We start from the raw sequence: 8,276 nt of genomic DNA, 5'->3' as shown, positions 1-8,276 counted from the left end.
CCAAAAGATTAAAATTTTATCTCTAAGGTCTAGCATTTTGTTTATATTAAAACTTCCCAAACAACCTGCAGTATTTGATATATGGAACAATAAAAACAATAAATCTTTAACTATATAATTAGAATTCATGAATCTTTTAAAATTTATAAGGACGTAATCAGTGAAGGGAGAGGAATAGTATTGTTTTCTTTTCATTTAAACTTAAGTCTTTCAGTATCTAGTAAAATGTATTAACTCCAAATTAGTAAAAGATTCTACAACAGAGTTGTTATTATTTATTAATCTAATCTTTAATGAATGAATTTCTGAGTTGATTGGTATGAGGAATTTAACCATAGAGATAATAAATTGAGAATTATGTATTTGGTATATAATTCAACATTTGGAAAACTTAATCCATCTTCTTGCCAATGTTTAACATGCCAATCAAAGGATATTCTTGGTTTATTGGGGAACTAGAGGAAATTAAGAAGAATAGAATTTAATTTCTTAAAGATTTTTTTAGGAGGGAGAATAATTAGTGATTGTAGATTGAAAAGTATTTTTGGTAAGATTATCATTTTTATTAAAGTAAGTGTATCTTCCATTGTAAAAAAAAATAATCCAATTAATTACTTTAAATAACAGTGTCTATTAAATTACTGTAATTTACTGTTATTGAGTCTTTTACATTACATTTAATTATAATTCAAGATAATTAATTTGTGAATTGTTCCAAATACAACTCTTATAGTTTCTTAAATAATTAACTTTTTTATTAATAAGTAAATTTTCTGTTTTATCAGAGTTAAACATTAAACCTGATGCTTTTTCAAAGTAATTAATATAATTAGTTAAAATTTCTAGTGAATCTTCAATAGCACCACTTGTTATTAAAATGTCATCTGCAAATAACTGAGTGTTACAGGAATAAATTTCATCTATCGAGAATCCCTGAATTTTGCTAGTAGATCTAATAAAGTTTGAAAAAGGTTCAATTGCTAGAACAAGTAATAGAGGTGACAAGGGACAATCCTGTTTTGTACCTTTTAATATTTTGAAAGAGCTAGAAAGAAAAGATCCAATTTTAATAAAAGAGAGTGAGTTACTATGTAGGTTAGTTTTAAGATTTATAAAATATAGGGAACATTCATATTGTTTAAGTGCTTTGAACAAATAATTCCAACTAATAGAATCAAAAGCCTTATTTATATCCAAATGTATTATAGTTATCTCTTTGTTGTTTTTATTAGCCAGATCTAATAAAGTATTAAGCCTAATTTGGGTAATAATCCAAATTTGGATTATTAAAAATCCTAAAATAAAATTAAAAAATAAAAATCCTAATTTGGATAATAATTTGGATGTCACGGTGGTGCAGCAGTAACAGTCACCTCACAGCAAGAGGTTCTCCAGTTCGATTCTCGGCTGGGGTGCCTTCTGTGTGGAGTCTGCCTGTCCTCCCTGTGTTCATGTGGGTTTCCTCCTGGTACTCTGGTTTCCTCCCACATTACAAAGACATGCATCTGGAGCATTTTTGCCTAGCCCTCCACTTAAAATTGGCTTTGTTCCAAGTCAGACTTTCAATGTTAAATAAATAAATAATTGTGTTATCCTGAACCTTTCTATGTAGTATAAAATGAGTGTGATCATCATTCATTAATCCTGACATAATAAGGTTCAATCTTTTGGAAGAATAGACATAAATATTTTATAATCAACATTTAATAATAAAATAGGATGGTAAGAAGAACATAAGTTAGAATCTTTATTTGGTTTCAAAATAGGAGATATCAAGGAATATTTACAGGAGGGGGTGGTTGACATATGTTTAACTTGACAAAACTCCACAGCAGTGCAGAAAAGAAAGCCAGTAAAGGTCCATACACCTGTAGGCAAAGACAAAGCCAAGCCAAACCAATATGGTGTAAAAGTTTAATACAAAATAGTCACACCAAATAAGCACTTTTGTTTCACCCACGAAAACTTCATTCTGATGAAGTTTCCATGGGTGAAACGAAAGCGCTTATTTGTTGTGGATATTTTGTATTAAACTTTATACCATATTGGAAAATATAGAAAATACTATAAATATTCTAGTATTTAAACATTTATATGGGCAAAATAAATAAAACTGACAACACCTATAACACATTAACCTATAGGCATCATAACATCAATACATATCAAGATCACGTATCATAAAATTTTTAAACTCATTTAATTACATAGGTAAAAAGGTGAACGCAATAGAATATAGAAGTATAATCAAAAGATGCTACAATTTAAAATTACATATTTGTGTATATTGTATGTGCTTATATATGCATAATATATTTACATGGATGTGCAAACACATAACTGTGTGCATGTGTTTGTAAATTATGAGTAAGTGCATGATATGTATAGTGACAGTTAAAAGAGTGCATATGTTCTATGTATCTATGCATGAGAGTAAATATAAAAAATGAGTGAGTGTTTTTAAGTGAATGTTTATATTATGAATGTATGCTACTATCAATACTATCAATACCTCTAGTACATTTAACATCTAACTTCTGTACAGGAAGCGTTATTTTATGATTATATTTTAAGTATCATATACTTACAAGTTTGCGTATAGTACTGTTCATTGCCATATTCTGAAATGTGCAGATCAAGTTTTTGTATTCATCATATTAATAGGAGATGAAAAATGCTTGAAATGATTTAAAGTCAGTTTACTATAAAATAAAATGACACATTTCACTAACAAATGCAGAACATCTGAAAGAGTAAAATATGCTCATTAATATTATTTTCCAATAATTAACAAAGTAACTCTGAACAATTAAAGCAATGGATGTTGAGCAGATTGAGGTGTTTTAAGCATCTTCTCCTCTAAACTGTTTCATATAGCACAGAAGACAACAGCTTATATTGAAGTATAAGTACAGTAATGTATATAAATGCTGTTATATGCAAATTAATATACATAGAGAAGTCAAATTAATATATTTCTCTTAGAGCAAGTTTATAATCACTGTTAATAGTTTCCAGTCAAATGTTGGTAAAAGTCATTTTGTATAAAAACAATTTTATAGCAACCGGTGTGGAGAGGTGTGAACCATATGTTATCCAGTATAAGATATGCTAACCTCCTGCATCCTTGTTTCATTTTTATTTTAGTAATGAAGTGTTACCTGTGTTTAACCTTAGAATTTTGTTGCATTGCACAGCTCTTTGGGCATCACATCAGGTCTTAGATTTCACAATTGCATTCCAAGGAAAGTATTGGGACAACTATATACTGAAGTAATACCAAAAGATTATAGGGGCATTTGTTTTTTTTTTTTGTAGGTAGTTGGTTATACCTTTTGTAAATACATCTGTAGAGCCCTTACTTATGAATAGACAATTGTGGTCTGTGTAAATATGTATTTCAATTTGAGTGTGTTTTTGCATGTAGATGGCCTTATGTATATAGAGTTGCAATGTATCATCATTTACTTAAGCATGGTGCTTAATCTGTATCTTACCAACTTTCAAATGATTAATAGCCCTCTATAACAATATTTAATACACTGCCAGATGTTATGTATGGCACATGCCATTCTCTGTTCACTATGTTATCAGCTTCATTCATGCCATGCATTTGTAAGTATTGTGTATTATTCCAACAGTCTTGATGCTTAACTACCTCTTTGTATTATATCACAGGTATTCCATTATCTGTGGATCATCCATGGTATATGTGTTTATTATATTTTTATGAGATTAAACATTTATGTGTGCCACTGCCTGTTGTAAGAAGCAGATCAGTTATTTTACTTATTAGATCTATTTAATGAAACTATATATTCTTGTGAAGAATCTGTAGAAAATACCTGATAGCCTTTGCACAATGCAAATGTTAGAAAATGTTAGAAATATGAGACATAGCTAGCAAAGAAGTTAATGGTTTGTTCTTGCATAAATGAAATGTGGATATGAAACAATATATTAGGTCAATGACAATAATGGATCAGTTCCAAGTTCTGAAATGTTTAGACTGAATAATCAAAAATCCAGTCTGACAGTGTGCAAACATTTGTGTGTACACTATAACTTGTAGTATGTTAAAGAATCAGAGAAACTGTAGAGGAAATTCCATTATTGTAATAGGTACTTCTTTCTTTATCAGAAGTATTCTGCATAACAGTACCAGTCTAATTCATTATTATGAAAGTTACATTTTTAGCTTCTTTCATGACACATTAAAACCAGTAGTATTGTTTTAAACAAGCATTTTTATCACTATAAATGACATATTCCTGTGTACTGTGATGATTTACTGCATGAGTATATTATATTTACAATGTACTTATCTAAAGGATACAACTTTCACTGAACTATAATTAGGATGACCACAAAGTGCCACTAAACCAAAAGTAGTACCAGATGTCTTTAAGTCTGCAGATGTCTTTTTCTTCTTCCCGCTGCATTCTTCTTTCCTTTTCTTTTTTTCATTATTCCACTTTTTAAAATATAACGAGCATAAAAACTACATGGATATGTATTAAAATTAACAAGATTAATTTTAAATGTTCTATATTTGTGTTTCTGCTGCTCATTTTAATATTCTAAAAGTTCACTTCCTGTAAATGAAAGTTAAAGTTCAAAATGTATTTCCTGCAGCAGAGGCAGCTTGAACATGGAACTAGACTGTTAAGTTGAAAAACAGCTCATGGCATGTGCAAAAAAAAATTCTAAAGCAATATAACTAATACTAGGTGGGAAAAGGGACTGGAAAGAAGCAGTTATTGTAAAAACAGCTCCTGATCTCATTTAACACTCGTGGGTTAAACAGAAAGCCGTTTTACTACTTTTAATAAGAACAAGCACTACCCTTTTAAAATTTTGACTTAATACTTATAAAATAAATGTACTAACAGTCAATAGCATGCCTAATTCTTTGAATAACAGCCCAAGTAATGAACAAACCTATTAAAATAAAGTGAAGTAATGTATAGAAATGATTTTCATGCAGCCAAAAAACACTCAACACAACAACCACTGCACACAGATAAAGCTTATCATATACAACCACATTCACCAGACAGAATAACTCAAAATAAAAAAACGATTACTTGAAATTATAAATTCTTAAGAATTATAAAGTATATATAAATTAAGTGGATTCGTTAAACATGTTAATATACACCACCCACACATACACACTACTCTATATGTTAGAAAACAATGTTTGAGAGGATTTAAAAAAAATAAAGAGACTTATAAGTAATAGTAATACAAATCTGTATACATACTGTCTCAGATACTGTCAATACACCTCCACCACATATACACTACTCTCTATGTTTGAAAATATTGTTAGATAGAATTAAAATAAAATAATAAAGGGACTTTTAAGTAATAGCAATAATAACATACATACACTATTTCAAATACTATAGAAAAGGAATTTTGATAAAGTACACATTTTTTGTTTGTTTTACCTTGTATTTGATGATGAACTGTAATAGATGACAGAATTGAATACCCGTGAGATAGCTACTTAGGCAAGATAGAAAATAACAATAGCATTACTTTTCTTTATTTTTTTTTACTATTTTTATCTTTTGAACACCAGCTATTTCTTGTTGCTTGTCTCTTTAAGTGACAAGAGTCCAATCCATATTTTCTGATTGATCAAAAAGTTTCTTTTTATGAGAAAAGTCCACTCTATGTTCTAGAGAATTAAAAGTTTTCTGATCTCCTGGTAAAAATATCCTAATTCTGACTGGAAAAAACAGTTGAGCTTTAATGTTTAGCTTCTTTAAGTCTTTTATGAATGAAATACATGCTTTCCTTTTGGTGTAACAGATGCAGTACAATCATTGTCAAACCTGATAGTGCTGTTATTTATTTTTATTAGAGAATTAGCCCAAGTAGTCTTCAGTACCAGGGCCTTTTCTTAGATAGAAAGAAATTTTACAATAATAGATCTGGGGACCGGAGGATTTTTCTTCAAAGAAGAAGTCGAATAAGCTCTATAGGCTTATGGTAGATTTAGAATTTTAGGCATCCAGTTAGTTAAAAAACTGTAAGATATTGTCTTCTTCTTCCTTTTCTGGTATCCCATATAGCCTAATATTATTTTTCTAGATCTACTTTCTAAGTCCTCTAATTTTTCCATAAACAAAGTATTTTATTTAAACATGAATTCTGTGTGATTCCCATTCTCTCCCGTTCTGCTATCCAGGTCATTGAATGTGTCTTCATTTGCTGAGATCTGAACAGATTGTTGTTTCATGATCTCTTTTAACATTTCTGTTTGTTTCTTGGAATCTTCTTTTATATTGTAAATGTTGGTCTCAGGTTTATCAAATTTAACAGAAAGCTCCTAGATACTGTGTACTATAGACTGTAGTTCCTTTTTCACTGAGCTGTCTTGAGAGTTCACTTTTGAGTGGCTCATTCTGTCACAACAGTGAATAAAACTTCCGACAGGAAAAACAAATCAAAGAAAAAAAATAAAAACTTGATTTTTCTTTCAAATAGTTGTCCAAGTTTGTTTAAAAGACTTAAAATGTATAAGAAAATAAGTTTTTGTTAAGTTTGTATAATAAAATCCTGTCAGAAAAAAGAAAATAAAGCAGAGCTAATTGTGCTTCCTGTTGATCTCCATCGCCCAAAGCCAGTCACTGGTTAAGTTCCAATGAAATCACAGTTCTTCTAGTCAACTCCTTGTGCTTTCTTCTGTCTGTCAATCATTTTCCTTTGGAACACTGGAAAAGGTTTCACTGGCATAGTTTTTGTATAGGCTTTATTATCAGAAGAGTAAGAAGCAGAATCCCCTTCTGTTTGATAACTCACTTTTTGTTGAATAAACTTTTGCATTTTCTCCTTAGCATGTTCTGCATCAAATAATAATTTGACCCTCCTGGAACAAATATTCTGAAAATAGCTGGATGCAGCATCTTGAATATCATACCTGCTTCTCAACATTCCCTGATTGCTGGAATACATTTACTCTTCTGCCTGATGTGTACAGTGAGTAATAATTTTCCATAAACACTCTACTGTCCTTCTGCCACAGTTTTGTCAGAATCAACTCTTTCTGCTGGTAGGATTGCATCTTTAACATAAAAGGTCTGCATTGCTTTCTCATGGTCAGGTTTGGAGTATACACAATCTGCACCTTTTCAATTAGCAACTCCTGCTGTGGAATACCAGCCCAATTGCTGATTTGTGCTTTCATAAAATTAACACACTCTGTTCCTTCCATGTTTCTCTGGTAGAGCAGAAAATCTCATGTTTTCCCTACATGCTCTGTCCTCTAATTCTACTATTTTTTGAAACAACTCTTCTTGAGCAGTCTCATACTCAGCCAGCCTTTTCTTCGTGTTACCCTCAGATTTTTGCAGTTTTATCAGCTCATCTGAATATCTCTTTAAAGCTTCTTCCATTTTCCCAGCCTTTTGCTATTTGAGTTAATAAAGTCCTTAAGCATTTCATTTATATTAATCAGTTCTGATCACATTTGACTTATTTTTTTCCCTCTAGCTTACTGAAAGTCATGGCTTGCACCAAAACTGGAGCTTGAACTGCTTTTTTGCTGAACAGCTGCAGTATTCGTCTCAGCCAGTGTTTACTCCTCACCTTTTATAACTGATTTTTTTCAGATTCTCTGAATTTCATTTTTGATGGCATCTTGACTGTGCAATTACTAACCAGTTACTGAAATTTACCCAAAAAGACATCTTCACCGGGCACACTTTTCTGAGTTTCTGTTTTCACACTGGGAGAGATCAAATTAAGCTGTTACTCAGTGTGCAGCCATCTTAGAAGTAACCCTACTGTAGCTGGTAAACCTGGGCTGGGGGGTAAAATACTTAGGCAATGATGTGCAACTGTGGTATAACAAAGAGAAGGGCAGAGGAGAGCCACACTTACTGAGAAATCAACACATCCTGCCGAATCTCTACAGATTTACAAACAAAAGTCATGCAGGTAAACTTGTAATACAAGACATATTACCTCCTGAGTGAGAAATGAGCAGAGTTACAGAAATATCTGGGCTTTTCAGGTATGTCTTGAATACTGCAGACAGAGCAGACTACAGTATGGTCACACCAGGATATGTGTGTGTGTGTGTGTGTGTGTGTGTGTGTGTGTGTGTGTGTGTGTGTGTGTGTGTGTGTGTGTGTGTGTGTGTGTATATATATATATATATATATATATATATATATACACACCTGATATCTGCATGTATATGGTATATGGTAGTCTGACTATTTTGACTACATGTATTTACAATATTAACCAGTAATGTG

Source organism: Protopterus annectens, chromosome 4.part0 (assembly GCF_019279795.1).
Source record: "Protopterus annectens isolate FY-2018-M chromosome 4.part0, PAN1.0, whole genome shotgun sequence".
Taxonomy (NCBI): domain Eukaryota; kingdom Metazoa; phylum Chordata; order Ceratodontiformes; family Protopteridae; genus Protopterus; species Protopterus annectens.
This window is presented reverse-complemented; position numbering follows the sequence as displayed.